This window comes from Cnephaeus nilssonii, assembly GCF_951640355.1.
Source record: "Cnephaeus nilssonii genome assembly, chromosome: 5".
In the NCBI taxonomy this organism is placed as follows: domain Eukaryota; kingdom Metazoa; phylum Chordata; class Mammalia; order Chiroptera; family Vespertilionidae; genus Cnephaeus; species Cnephaeus nilssonii.
In genome coordinates, this window is record NC_137076.1 from 88,898,590 (window position 1) to 88,913,708 (window position 15,119).

General features: G+C 51.0%; 1 long non-coding RNA gene across 1 annotated transcript in view; it reads left to right on the forward strand.

Moving 5' to 3' along the window:
- Positions 1–15,119, forward strand: part of LOC307100201 — a 151,188-nt gene that overhangs the window by 87,312 nt on the left and 48,757 nt on the right. The gene's annotated exons all lie outside the window — the stretch shown is intronic.

Below are 15,119 nucleotides of genomic sequence, written 5' to 3' on the forward strand. Positions count from 1 at the left end.
GGTGGTGGGGACAGAAATAGATTAACCAAAGAACATATATGGGGCTCAAGTGGAAGGGGTAACTGGGGACATCTTTAATACTGTCAACAATAAAAAAATGAATTAAAAAAAATCTTGTACTTCTAATCAAAATACTCCCAAACCCTCCCATAACTGAACTCTAAATCAAGTGCCTAAAGAAGAGTGAAGGCTGCATATTAAAAACATTAAAAGGTAACATTTGTGGAGTATTTGCTGTGTGCTAGGCCTGCACTTTTACATACTGTGTCTCCCAACCACGCTCTGAGGTCAGGACCGTTATCATCCCCATTTCTCAGACGAAACTGGGGCTTGGGGCTGTTAAATGACTTGGACAAGGTCATATACAGCAACAGGTAACTGGAGCAGGAAGATCCAGGCTCTTAAACTCATAACATTCCTGAGCATTGTGTTCTGGAGTCGTGCCAGCTAGCAAGACATAGAACTCAAAATGTCAGACCTTTTAAAGAGCAGTTAGAAAGGATCAAACCCAGCCTTTTACTTGTAGGGATGAAGCCACTGAGAAGCCACTGAGGACTGGAGATCTCACAAGTTTGTGATTAGTACCTGGGACTAGAATCCATCTCCTGCTTCCAGATCCGTGTTATTTCCACACGCCCCGCTGATGAGAAATGGAGCTTTCAAAGCAAACAAGCTCGTGTATCATTCCATTATGTGAATTAGTGAGCCCGGGGCCTTGGCTAGGGGGTCAGTGAAACTCAGGGCAAGCAGCTACGGACCCAAGAAAAGAGCAATCCTGGGTCTGGGTCCCTTCCTTAGAGCCACGTGTCCGTAGCCTGAGGCCACCCTGGGAATGTAAAACCCTACTGTGGATTCTAGGTGCTTTCTGGATTGGGTGTGTGTGTATACAAGAGAGATGTCAGTGATAGTTAAATGAGGAATGGGTGTCACACACGTTTCTGTTGACTGAGGTTGTACTAGGTAATCGTGCGTTTTGGTAAGAAGTAAATCAGTCTTTAATTCTCTCTGTCTACCTCCCAAATAACTGAATGAGAGCACAGACACAACGGCAGCAGGACAGCTTTAACTTTGCACATTCATTGGGCACCCTGGTGTGAATTAAACCATACACCCACACTTGCCCTTCCTCCAAGAAGCAGATCCTGAGAGGATTAGGGAGTCAGACAGACCTGGGCCTAGGGGACAGCCCTGACACAGCCAGTCCTCCTCCTGATTGTTCTCTGCCTGTTTCCTCTTCCGTAGCATGAAGGTGAGAACAGTGCCCAACACACAGGGTGGAGCAAGTGAAATGCCACAGGGCCTGGCATCGGTGAAAAGCAGCAACAATAATTATGGTCGTCAATCCTACTGGGACCCCATGGCCCAGAGCCCTGGAGGAACTTGCCCAGACCTCACAAAGTGTGTTCTTGGAATGGCCAGGCCGAGAAGGTCTCTCCTGTTTTCCTCTTTCTCCACCCCAACTATTTCCCCTAAGGCCCTGGAACTAGGGTTTCTAAGGCACCACTAGAGAGAGGAAAGGCAAAATGACACTGGGGGACATTCTGGGCCAGCGTGGCCTCCCCAGGCCCCTCCCACAGTTCCTAGGAGCCCAGGCCTCCCTGTTTCAGCTCCTCTCCCTCGGGCCTCCCTGTCTCCAGGTCAGGGTGTCCATCGGATCTGGGTTTAGATGCAGGCTTGCCCCTTGTCACCCTCCCGGAAGTGGGAAGCGGTGGGCCAGGCCCAGCCCAGCCCCTGAGGGAGGCAGAGCTATGGGAACCAGAGCGATTTCTAATCCTGGGAAGCCCTGACAGGGCCCTGAGAGTAATCAGTCCTCCCTCAGCCTCACCCCTGTCCTCTCATGCCCACTCTGCCCGGGCCCCTCCTGCTTCTCCCACCCAGAAGCCACCGCCAGGGACTGGGCCTCCACTCCTTGCTACTCCTAGCCAGGGACTTCCCTGGGCTGGGCTCTGACCAGCTTTGGAAAATCTGGACTGTTTGTGATCAAAGAGGAGGCCGCCGTCTGTCAGCCCTTCACCCACTCCTGGTGCTTCGGGCTCTCTGTTAAAGGTTCACCCCAGAAAGGCCCAGCCTCCCCGGGTGGGAAGCAGGTGGGGGAGTGATCTATAGGGTCCCAGCCTTCCAGCGCGGTCCCTTCCCGTCTAGCTTTAGATCACTAAAGTTCCCAACACACCCACACATTCCCCTCTAAGACACACACACACCTACACACCCCCCTCTCTCTCTCACACACACACACACACACACACACACACACACACACACATTCCCCTCACACAGACACACACACACCTACACACCCCTCTCTCTCTCTCTCACACACACACACACACACACATATTCCCCTCACACAGACACACACACACCTACACACCCCTCTCTCTCTCTCACACACACACACACACACATTCCCCTCACACAGACACACACACACCTACACACCCCTCTCTCACACACACACACATTCCCCTCACACAGACACACACACACCTACACACCCCTCTCACACACACACACACACACTCATAGTACCCAAACACTCACACACACACCTACACATTCCTCACACACACACATACACACACACTCATAGTACCCAAGCACACACACACCTACACACCCCTCTCTCACACACACACACACACACACTCATAATACTCAAACACTCACACACATACCTACACCCCCCCACACACACCACACACTCATAGTACCCAAACACTCACACAACTACACACCCCTCTCTCACACACACACACACTCATAACACCCAAACACTCACACACATACCTACACACCCCTCTCTCTCACACACACACACACACACTCATAATACCCAAACACTCACACACACACCTACACCCCCCCACACACACCACACACTCATAGTACCCAAACACTCACACAACTACACACCCCTCTCTCTCACACACACACACTCATAATATCCAAATACTCACACACACACACACACACTCATAGTACCCAAACACTCACATACACACCTACACACCCCTCACACACACACACACACACACACACACAGACACACACACACACTCATAGTACCCAAACACTCACACACATACCTACACACCCCTCACACACAGACACACACACACACTCATAATACCCAAACACTCACACACACACCTACACACCACACACACACACACACACACACACACACACACACACTCATAGTACCCAAACACTCACACACATACCTACACACCCCTCTCTCTCACACATACACACACACTCATAATACCCAAATACTCACACACACACACACACATACACACACACACTCATAGTACCCAAACACTCACATACACACCTACACACCCCTCTCACACACACACACACACACACACTCATAATACCCAAACACTCACACACACACCTACATACCACACACACACACACACACACACACACTCATAGTACCCACTCACACACACACCTACACACCCCTCACACACAGACATACACACACACACTCACATAATACCAAAACACACACACACTCACACACACAGACACACACATAATACCCAGGCACAATCACACACACACATACACACCCCTCTCACACACAGACACACACACATACATAATAACCAGACACACTCACACATACCTACACACTACCCTCACACGGTCATACACATATAAACCTCAGTAGATTGGACACACGCTCACCAATGAAGACACATGTACTCACACACACAAACATCTAAGTTCACACTAGTGAACCTACTCCCTTTTCTTGGGGGAAGAATAAGATAAAAATAGACCTTTCTTTTCCTTCTCTTTGGAAAAACTAGTAGCGACTAGAGAGAAAAGACTGGCTGAGGAAGCCGGGCAAGAAGAGGGCAGGAAAAGGAAATAAAAGGAGGGAGAGAAGCAAGAAGAGAACGGCAGGGCCTGCGGCCGGCCAGGCAGGGACATAGAGAGGCCCAGAGCCCAGGCCCTAAGTGGGGGAAGAGGGACCTGGGCCTGGAGCAGCGACCCCAGCAGGCAGGAAAGTGGGAGGCTGGTGGCTCTTGGCCCAGAGGTAGGAGGGCCCAGCACCCTGGCGCCGTGAGCCCTTTCCCCTGTCCTGCCTGGCTCACCGCCCCCAGGCTGGTCACTCACCTGGAGAAGGGCAGGAGGAGACCAGGGTGTGTGTGGCGGGGGCTGCCGGCCCGGTGAAGGCTGCTCCGCTCACTGTGCTTCTGCAGGAAGGAGGGCTGGGCTGGGCTGACTTTTAGCAGGAGGGGAATTCCCCGAGATGGAGGAGCCAGGCAGCCACACAAGGCTCAGCTGAGGCCCCTTCCCACCCGCTGGCAGAGCACAAGGCCCTTCTCTATCAGTCCCCACCTGTCACTGCCCAGACTGGCTGTCGCTTGCTGTGCATTCCAGGGAGAGGCTCAGGGGAAGAGCTGAAGCCTGCGGATTTCGGATCCCGTGGCTGGTCTGAGAACTGGCACAGGGCAGGGGCCACCTGGTCTGCCCACCCCACCTCGCCCCAGGGTTCTCCCAAGGACCTCTATTTCCTCCTTTGCCTAAGATGGGGGATTCCAGTGCTCAGGACCCTGAGGAAATCACCAGCTGTCCAGCCCACATCCTCCTGCCCCCAATCCTACCCCATCTGTTTCCACTTAGTCTCGGTGGATTCTCCACAGGCCAGGAAGAGCTTACTCCCTTCTGTGCCAGATCTCATTCAGATGTTGAGTGGGGTCTTAGAGACCTACCCACCCAGGAGCAGCCAGCTCTGCACGAACCAGCCAGGGTGCTCCGGAGCCTTGCTTCCCATCCCGAGTCTCAGTGATCCCTGCTGGGAAATGGGGACAATGAGTCCTGCTTTGCCTGCCTCCTGTGATGATCAGTAAAGTAAAATGATGGATTGCAGACATTCTCTGTAAACTATCGACTGCTTTACGAACATAAGGTCTCAGTTCATTATCTGCTGATGGGAGGGGGCCATGTGGATGAGCTGGCCTCTCTCGATCAGCCCCGGTTCCAGAGTTTCTTCATTCTTACAGTTTCTTCAAGACCACTCACAGTCTTACAGACCACTGAGGATACAGGGTGGACAAGCCAGACCTGTTTCCTGCCTGCTCAGAGCTCACAGATTTGGTGGCTGCCCTGTCCAGAGCAGTAGCCATTAGCCACACGTGGCTATTTGAATATAAATTAGCTAAAATCAGGAATTCAGTTCCTCAGTAGCACCAGCCACATTTCAAGTGCTCAGTAGCCACACGTGGCCATCACATTAGCCTGCACACGTACAGAACATTTCCATCATTGCCAAAAGTTCTATCGGACAGCATTGCTGTGGGGGCTGCAGGCTAATTAATAGGTAGTGACAGTAAAGCGCATTAGAGATGTGTTTTGGCAGAGAAATACAGGGAGCTACATGGGCTTGGACAAGGGAGCAACTGGTCAAAATTTGGGGATCTGGGAAGTCCTCCTGGAGGAAGTGACGCCTTAAGCGGAGACCTGAAAGTAACCAAGCGCGGGCATAAGGAAGCGTGTTCTCAGCAAAAGGAAGAGACTGTGCAAAGAGAAGAGGACATTGGGGAACTTAAAATTGTTCGCTCTGAGTGGAGCATGGAGTTTGAAGCAGGCAAGGGGAAGTAACATAGGTAGGGCCTAGGGAAACACGCAGGCCGGTCACAGGGGCCACATTCAGCCCTGGAGGTAGGGCAGGGGGGTGAAGTGGGGGTTAGGAGGAAGGAGGGGGAGAGTTCACGGAATCCGATCCTCAACTGCTTCTGTGCCCTTCAGGCTGGGATTCCACGGGAATGCTAGAGACAGCTCCTGGCTCAATGGCCTCGCTTTACAGATGAGGAAGTGCGGGGCAGACAAGGGAAGTGACTGTCCAAGTGAGTACATGGAGGGACTTCCTGGCTCCTAGTCCAGTGCTCGGTCCCACACCACACTCAGTCCCTCGGTGGCAGTGACACTTTTAAAAGGAGCACTAGCTGCCCGGCAGGTGTGGCTCAGTGGTTGAGCGTCAACAGTTCGATTCCCAGTCAGGGCACATACCTGAATTGCAAGCTCGATCCCCAGTGGGGGGCATGCAGGAGGTAGCCAGTCAATGATCCTCTCTCATCATTGATGTTTCTATCTCTCCCTCTCCTTTCCTCTCTGAAGTCAATAAAAATATATTTTTAAAAATAATAAAAATAAAATGTTCAGTAGCCACACAAGTGGCTACCGTACCAGGATGGGCAGACACTCCCATCATCATACAAAGTTCTATAGGACTAAAGGCACCAGGCCTTGAGTGGGACCAGGTGCAAAGGATGATTGCTATCCGTCTCTCCCCATAGACCCTTTTCTCTGCTGGGAGTAAATACACCTTCCCACACCCATGCTGTCAGATGCTCTTCTCTCTGCACGCCTCCGCCCCAATACCAAACTGAAGGGCCTCCCTCACAGCTCAGAAGCAGGCATCTGGGCTGGTGGCAGGACTCAGCATCAGGGAGAGAGAGATCTCGTCCCCGGCTTCCTTTATGAAATCTCCTGGTGACCTGGGATCAGGCCCCAGGTCAGCCAGAGCCTTCGTGAAATTGACAAGTGACCCTAACTGGAGGAAATAGAGTTTTAGATTCCTCGTCAGTAGAATGTATCATTCAGTCCTAATATTTCTGGATCACTACATTCCCTCCAAACGCGATGTTTTCTCTCCCGGGGCCACAATAATCTGTGAGTCCTCTGTGAGTTCATGAAGCCCCACTTAGACTTCATGGAGGTGCCTGCTCATGGAGCCTTAAATGGCAGGGGGACCTGGAAGCACTAAGGCGGCTGAAGAAGCTGGACTCCCTTCCTCCCCTCCCCTCCCTTCCCCCTGCCCCCCCGCCCCCCTCGAGCTGGAATCTCCAGTCAGGAATACTTGGCTTGCACATTCTAGGGGAAGATTAGCACTGGGTTTCTTTCCCTGCCAAGATGCTGAGGGCAATTAGCTTCTTACACCTTTTCTCTCACCTCTTCTTTCTTCCAGCTATGAATTCCCTGAAATTGCCTCTTCTGTTCAGGCCGTGCGATAGACATCAAGAAAGAAGAGGCCCTTGGACTGAGTCCTGGTTTTGCTGTGTGGTCCAGGGCAAGTCCTTCCCCCTCTCTGAATTTCCCCTTCTATGAGGTAAAGAAAGGAATCAGACTTGATAATCACTAAGGGACCTTCCATTCTGACTCGGTAAAGAAGTTCAAAAGTTCAGAAGGAGAAATCAGGGAAGGCTAAGATGGTCAGGAAATAATAGGTAATATTTAGGATTAACATCTACCAGACAAGGCCCTACGTGCTCTTAAGTGAATGATTGCATGCATTCCTCATCAGAACCCTAGGCCAGTGGTCGGCAAACTCATTGTCAACAGAGCCAAATATCAACAGTACAACGATTGGAATTTCTTTTGAGAGCCAAATTTTTTAAACTTAAACTTCTTCTAACACCACTTCTTCAAAATAGACTCGCCCAGGCCGTGGTATTTTGTGGAAGAGCCACACTCAAGGGGCCAGAGAGCCACATGTGGCTCGCGAGCCACAGTTTGCCGACCATGGCCCTAGGAGACTTGTACTGCTATTTTACAGATGAGGAAACTGAGGCTCATGGTGGTTTAGGCCAACTGCTCATAAGTGGCACAGCTCGAGTTCAAACTCAGGTAATGTCTCCAGAGCTCACCTGGAAAGGAGTCCTCTGTGCTGGACCTCGAAGGATGGGTGAGATTTGGGTGTACATGGGAACCTCTCTCAGGCCCACGCCTTTGATGCTTAATTATTCAGCTCCATCTCTTCCACCTTGTTAATGTGTGGGGACATCACGGAGCCAGTCTCATAATAGTCAATCAATATTTATTTAGTGAATGAATGGATTTGAGCCTGTGGGTTTCCTGACTCATGAATTCTATTGAAAGCTCCCAAGGATTGGGATTTCTCATGCTCTTAGGACCTAGCCCAGGAGTCTGGGAAGATCCAGGTCCCACCGTAAACCTAAGAAATCAGACTCTCGGGTGGAGGGAGGACTGGAGGCAGCATTTTTAATAACCTCCCAGGGGTGACCTTAAGTAGAGTTTGAGAAAGCCAAGTCCTTAAGCTGGGCCTTCCAACTCCAAAGTGAGAAGTACCTGCCTGTAGACAGGCAGCCAAGGAGACCTCGGTGTCATGAACCCTCGGGAGGTACCAAGTATGTTAGTACTTCTCTGGGCCCCCCAAGCATCCAGCCCGTGACTTTTGCAAAAGCCCTTTGAGTCTCTGAGCATCTACTCGGTATCAGGCCACCGCCCTTCCTGAACTCACCGTGTGACCTCAGTAAGTAGTTTCCTCTCTCTGTCCCTCAGTTTCCTCATCTGTGAAAGGGGGTCAGTTCTCTTTGCCCATTTATAACCCTGGGAATGTGCCCGGAAGGGTACCTGTTAGGATAATTTCACAAAGAGTAACATAGGTCAGGGGTCCGTCAATTCTAGTGGTCCATCGGAATCATCTGATCTATCTGGTCTTGGGTGGGTCCTTACATCAGCAGCTCTCAGTCCTGGCTGCACATTAGAATCACCTGGTGAGCCCTGTGAAAACACAGATGCCCAGCTCCCAGCCCAGACTAATTACAGCAGAATCTCAGAGGGTGTGGCCTGGGATTGCTATTTTAAAAGCTTCCCAGTTGATTCAAAGTTGGGACTACCACTCTCAAAGGGGCCATTACAACAGTTCTGATGCAGGTGGTCCCAGAACCTCACAGTTTCTTGGGGTTCTGTGGTCTCACCCCACCTCTTCCCCCCTTTTTTTTTTGTACCAGGGGAGCTGCCTTCTCAGTACCAGGGTCAGAGACCATGAGGACGACAGATTTTAGAACATTATACATGATGGATGTGAAAAGAAAAATTAAAACTCAGACCAAGTCACGAAGAGGAGAGCAGGTACATGTAACTCTGTCAGCATCTGAAAAATGGGATTCGGGGATGCATTTTGCAAAATTGTGCTTTCCAAGGAAACAAATATAGGGCAGTGTGTTGCAAGATTTTTGTCAAAGGAAAATGATCCAAGGACAAATGTTGCACAATTGTGCTGCTGAAGGAAGTGGCTTCTTGGCCCATCAAATCTGGAACAAAGCTTAGAGATTATCTTAAACCAACCCCCTGGCTGGATAGAAGAGGAAACTGAGGCCCAGGCATAGAAAGGCACATGCCCAGGGTCAGGCAGGGAGCTGTGGATGAGCTAGCATCACCATCCAGGCTTCCCGACCACTTCCTGTCTGCTCCCTTTCCTCTATTCCTCAAGTATCCCCCACTTCTGTTTTTGCTCCAGGCCCCCAGCCCACCTCCTATACTCACATTCTCTTGGATAGCACCCAAGGTCAAAGCCTGGGACTAAATCTGTGTCTGGATATACACCTGCCCGATAACTGGGGCCAGAGCCAGCGGGAGGCTGGGGCGTGCAAGAGAGGAAGGAGCTGTCTGATGATGTGGCCTGACCTCAGAAAGGAAGCCTGGTCACCAGGGGGAATTTCCCCGGGGCGAGGTCTCATGTCTATGCAAATATGGCACTCCAAGTAGCCTGGACCCCAGAATGGGAGAGGGGAGAGGCAGGAAGCAGGGAAGGAAAGGGGTCTGCACCTCCCAGGGAACCCACATTACGCCAGGCTCCCTCTTTGGGATCTCATTTTGTCCCTGAGACACCCTGCTAAGGAGGAAAGTTGGCCGGGAGTCAGTGAGGGGAGGGTACATTTGCCCAAGAAAATGCAGTACATTCCAACCCCAAAGGGAAACCAGGAAGCGGCAACAACGATGATGGATTTGGTGCTGCCGCTGCTGCCGCCGCTGCTGCCACGGACAAGGGTGACAGTAATGATGCTTGAGTCCGAGAAGTCTGACAAGGTTTCATTTTAGGTTTCCATCTCGCTCACTGGGGAGTTTTATCCTGGGGCCAGATCGCCTGGGGAGGTAATGACCCTGCCTCCCTTTGGGCAAATCTCAGAGCTCAGAACGTTGGTTAGTTAGCGGGTATGGCAGCTGGCACCGTTAACCCTCTCACCACCAGCTCCCAGAGCATTCCTAGATAAGGGAAGAGAATGGGAATGATGTTTTTGAAGGAAAATCTCTCTCCTGCCTCTTTACATGTTACGCACCTTGAGCCTCACCACCCCCTAAAGCCTTCCCCCAGGATCCTGCTCCCTTCCAAGGCTGACCCCATTACTGCCTGGCTCTCCAGGGAGCTGGCCTTGCCTCCCCGGAGCAGGGTGGCCATAGGACCAGAGTCTTGGCAGGACAGTTAGGCCCCACATCTGTTTATCCGCCCATTGCGGAACACACACAAGGACAGCGGGCTGCTGATTTCTGGAGCTGTGCGCTGCACACGAGGCTGTGTGCCAAGAAGAGTGAGTGTGTGAAAAGCAAGTGTGGGCACTTGTGTGAGCTGTTTCCTGTGTGATCAGTAATACATGTATGGACCACAGATCAGTCTTTCTGATTGTTACCAGCATTGTATTTGTGGACCTAAGCGTTTTTGTTTTTTTTTTCTCTATGTGGCCACCCATGTGTGTTTCTGATTCCGGGTGTACACAGTGTGTGTCCCTGTGGATATGACTGGCAGTGATTTGGGATCCCGTGTGTCTGATAAGTAGTAATTACAGGCTTTGAGCGGATACCAAATATATGGGAGAGTGGGAATGGGAATCGCTGGCCCAGCACTGGCCTAGGATCTCTTTGTCCAGGCCCTCCCATGCCTGCCCATGGCTATCTCCATCCAGGTCAAGGCCACCTCAGTGGGGTAGCACTAGAGGGTTCTGACTGCAGCTGGTGGCACAAGAGGCCGATGGCAGTAGCGGAGAGGAAGGGGTGAGACCCTCCCACAGAAGGAAATGTATGTTCTGGAAACCGCTACAACAGCTGGGCCTGGGGGGAGGGCTCATTCCTACATGGCTCTGATTTAGGGCTTCCTCCATCCTCACTTAGCGGAGAGGGCCGTGGGATGGCCTGCACCTGGGGCCTGGGCCTCACATCCTGCCTCTAAAAGCACTTCCTGCCTCTGGCTTCCCAGGTAATGACTCCTGGCTTCACCGCTGCCTCCCTCTCTCATTCCCCAAAGCAGGTCGGGCAGTTCCCTTGGTTTCTTGCTGCCCTGTGTCTTTCCTCTCTTCTCTTCTCTTCTCTTCTCTTCTCTTCTCTTCTCTTCTCTTCTCTTCTCTTCTCTTCTCTTCTCTTCTCTTCTCTTCCCTTTTCTTTTCTCTTCTCTTTTCTTTTCTTTTCTTTTCTTTTCTTTTCTTTTCTTTTTTCTTTTCTTTTCTTTTCTCTTTCCTTTCCTCCATCTCTGCTTCCTCCACTCTCGCTCAGAACCTCCTGCCTCCACATCTGGGGAATGACTACAAGCCTGTCCAGTGGTCTCCCAGGCACTGGGCCCATCTCCTCCGCAGATACGTCTTCCTAAAGGACCTCTCTGATCAGACCAGTCTCGTCCCCAGCACCTTCCGGGCAAAGCCCACACTCTAGCCTGGACTCTGTGAACTTCCGGATGTTCTCACACTGGGTGTGGGGCCCAGGGCAGGGGCCTTTCCCACTTCTGTGCCCTTATTCCAGCTGTCGCCTCTCCCTCCCACCTTTACTATCTTTCATTGTTGGAAGCATAGCTACACATCTTTCAAGGTGCCTGGACATGCCTCTTTCCAGGGAGCCGCTCTTAACGCTTCTCTGGTTAATTTGTGGCCTCTGCACTTGGTACCACTTGCTATCATGTGCTTGGTTGAATTTTTCTAAAAATATTTCCCCACTTAGCTGAGGGTTAGTGGCACAGTGTAGGGACTCGTCCTCAGAGACTGTTGGAAGAGACTCCCCCTCATTCTCCTCCATGAACTGGAATCTAGTCCATTTATTAATAACAAAGAGCTGAGTCCTTACTATATCTTGAACAGTGTGGTTTAATCTTCACAACCCTGCGAGTTAAAAACCTTTGTCATTCCCATTTTAGAGATGAGGAAATCAAGGCACGGAAAGGTCAAATGACTTATCTATGTCTAAGCGGTTCGCTGGTATTTGAGGCCGCCTGCCTGCCTCTGTAGATCTAACCACTGAGCAGAGGGCTGTTATTCAACTAAAATTTCCCACTTGCCTAACTCCAACCATAAAGCGGGGAAGTCAGCCTTGGGAAACCTGAGGTCTGAGGGGAGTGCAGAGGCCTGCTGGAGCACCGATTTACCGCTTCTGGGTTCTGAAATTTGGGTTGGGCAACTTGACACTTCTCCCTCCTATTGTCTGTCGGCTCAGTCTGGCTTCCGCAGGAGGAGGAAGAGGAAGAGGAGATGTCAGCAGAGAGAGCAGGGCAGGAATCAGGAGGCCCAGGTGCTGGCCCCAGATCTAGCCCTTACTCAGCCAGGGCCACAGTCCTGCTCTCTGGCCACAATTTCCAAACTTATGAAATGGGAGGGCTGCTTTGGATGACCACTAAGGCCAGTTCTGGCTCAGTCAATCTTCAGGCCATTTGTTTCCCCACTTGGACCATCAGTGTCCTCATTAAATGGGGTGAACCCCTCCCCCCCCTCCCCCCCGCCACTACCGCAAAGGAATGGTTACGGAAAAGCTTCTCCCACCAGATGCCTCTGGCAGTGACTCTCTGGCACAGTGAATGGGGATGGGGGAATGGGGTTAAAGAGCCAGCATTTCCCACACTGCTCTCCAATGGCAGGAAATGCGACAGTGGCAATTCCCCAACAGCTGCTCTGTGCTCGGACTCAAAGGGCAACCCCTCCCAACCAGCCGCTTTCTTCAGACATTTCCTGTGGCCCAGAAGACCCAGGTTGGCACATCCCAGCCCAGAGCTTCCGAAAAGGGTTTGCCCTGAAGCGGCAATGCATGGCTCAAGGAAGGAGGGGAGCAGAGAGGAGCTCAAGAGGGGATGGGTCTGGCCCTAGCTGGTTTTGCTCAATGGTTAGAGCATTGGCCCGTGGACTGAAGGGTCCTCGGTGGCAGGCTCCATCCCCCACCCCAGGCATGTGTCTCTCTCACATTGATGTTAAAAAAAATAATAATACAGTTTTATTAAATAAATAAATAGGATGGCTCTGGGTTGAAGCGCCCCTTGGAGGGGAAGGAGAAAGTGGGAGAACGAACGTTCAGGGAGTTTATAAAAGCACTGAACCCGGCCCGGGACTGCAGGTCCCAGTTCTGTCTGCTGCTAACTTGCTGTGACCTGGGCCCGTTGCTTCCTCTCTGTGGAAGTGACAGTTGTCTTTCTGTAACTGAGAGGGAGGTGAGAATTTCTGAGGCCCCTTCCACATTCAGAACATTCGCCACCATCGTCGTCTTCTCCCACTTTGAGACAGTGTGGTTTGGGCTTCTGCTTTCTCTTTCCTTTTAGTTTTAATTTAGTCCCCACTTCTCTCCCTTGAACTCTGGCCACAGAAGCGATCTCCAGTCCGTTATCAGTTGATTCAGGTGTTCTGAAGGGAGGTGGGTGGAACACTCAAATGGAAGCTCGTAAGGATGAGGACCAATTGGGTCTAACTTTTTACATCTTTAGCATCGAGCACATAGCATGGCACATAGGAGGCGTTTGATGAGTATACGCTGCATGAATGACTGAGTGAGTGAAGTACCTTGGATTCACAAGAGTGGCTACTCCCTCCTCTGCTGCAGCTCCAAGAAAACAATGTGGTTTGTTCCGCAGGCACCTGGGTCTTAGAGGGATTATTGTAATAGATTCCCAACGGGCCATGCTCCTTTCATGTTTCCTTTTTTTTTTTTTTAATTTAAAAAATTTTATTTTTAGAGAGAAAGATTGATCAGTTGCCTCCTGCACACCCGCTACAAGAGAATTCATTGTCTGCCTCCTGCACACCCCCTACCAGAGAATCGAGCAACCCAGGTATGTGCCCTGACCAGAAATAGAACCAGCAACCTCTTGGTGCATGGGATGATGCTCTACCAACTGAGCCACATGGGCCAGGGCCCTTCATGTTTTTCTTAAGTGCATGGCTAGACGCACACCTTCTCTTCCCAAGAAAGGCTCCCCCTGGGTTTTAAGATAAAATCTGGAAATACAGGTCCTCTATAATTGGATGTGAACTCCCATTTCTAATCTGGTCTACCTTACCCCACAAACCTTGAGGGTCTCCCTTCTACTACTGACTAGTCCTAGAATACAATCCATCCAACTGAAAGAAAATTAAGTGGGAAATGCATGTTGGGAAATGAGAAGAGTGTTTTGTCCAGCACGAGGGCTCAGAGCTGTCCTCATTCCTGATTTCTAGGAATTCCACAAGTCCTAGTTTCTCTACTTGTGTGTTCCCTCAGCCTCCTGGGGCCTCCCACTTCGATTCCCTCAGGTCCCATTGCTCTCTCCTTTCTACTCCCAGCCTATTTTCCCACCAGAACATATTTTTAAGCAAATGTCATATTTAGCTTCGGATGCCTCTGTGATCTGCAGCTGACTTCTTGAGAACAAAGCTCAGAAAACATCTTGGGATCCACCTTTCAGTTCCTACAGTGGGGCCTGGCTCAGGGCAGGTGGTGCCATAAGGCGACTCCAAGGCAGATAGGACCCCACTCCGCACGTCCACGCATCACCTCTCTCACCCCATGCCCCACACAGAGTACGAGATAAGCAGAATTGGGGGCCGTGTTTTACAAATAAGGAAACTGAGGCTCAGAGATGACATGCTCACAGTCAGTTAATGTTAAAGGTCTGACTCCACAGCTCTTAACCATTTGTTATCTTTGGGTAACAGTTAAATTAAGTTGGGCAAATACCCCAAAAAACTCAGCTGACTCTCATGGGGTTTGGGCTCACCATGGGGTGGAAGGCAGGAAGTGGAGAAGACGCAAGGTAAATTGTCTTACTTTCAGACTCATTTTGTCAGAGATGAAGAGAGGGCTAGGGTCCAAACCCTCATTGTACAAATAAAGAAACGGAGGTCCAGTGAGGGCACTAGCTAGTCCAAGGTCACACACTGAGGGAGGGACAAGACCAGACCCAGCCAGTCTCCCAACACCCAGTCCTTGCACAGCAGCTACATTATACACACAGTGAGCTCCCAGGACGGCCAGGACAGAGAGCAGAGCCCTCCAGCCAGCAGGCACTGTCATGCTATGTCATTGGACAACGTTAGATCCAAGTCTCAGGGTTGAAGCAGAGCTGGGGGAAGGGAGAC